The sequence below is a fragment of the Penaeus monodon genome, chromosome 27, assembly GCF_015228065.2.
Source record: "Penaeus monodon isolate SGIC_2016 chromosome 27, NSTDA_Pmon_1, whole genome shotgun sequence".
In the NCBI taxonomy this organism is placed as follows: domain Eukaryota; kingdom Metazoa; phylum Arthropoda; class Malacostraca; order Decapoda; family Penaeidae; genus Penaeus; species Penaeus monodon.
In genome coordinates, this window is record NC_051412.1 from 19,938,606 (window position 1) to 19,939,005 (window position 400).

Consider the following 400-nt stretch of genomic DNA (forward strand, 5'->3'; position numbering starts at 1 on the left):
GTGTGCTGTAGCTTTATCGACGGTCGAAACACTTCAGAGGCAATGGTGATTGTTGCAAGTCATTGTCTGTAAGCTCGAACACCATCTTCTTCGCCATTATAACACCATTAACTGTTTTTCTTTCTCTTCGTCCACAGGGATGGCTGGAGGATAGGTGTTCCAGGAACCTTTTCTCTCGAAACCTCCCCTTTTTGAACCTTTTCTACTCCCCCACTCCCTCCCTGCCAGTCGATTTGATTGCTCACACTTCGACACTCCTCTCCCCCCCCCCTACCTCTACCCCTTTAATCGTTGGCTCCGACTACGACACAACACCCGGCCTCGGCTTCGGCTTCCGTTACGAACTGGTTGTTTAGGCGTTCGGACATGGCGTCGACAAGAACAGCTCCCACGGTTGGTA

General features: G+C 51.2%; 1 long non-coding RNA gene across 1 annotated transcript in view; it reads left to right on the forward strand.

Annotated features, from left to right (window-relative positions):
- The window catches only part of LOC119590366, a 32,690-nt gene extending 32,302 nt beyond the window's left edge, over positions 1 to 388 (forward strand). The window contains exon 3 of the long non-coding RNA XR_005230259.1: positions 138 to 388. This is a non-coding gene — a long non-coding RNA (uncharacterized LOC119590366). The remainder of the gene's footprint in view (positions 1 to 137) is intronic.
- Positions 389 to 400: the final 12 nt, after the last annotated feature.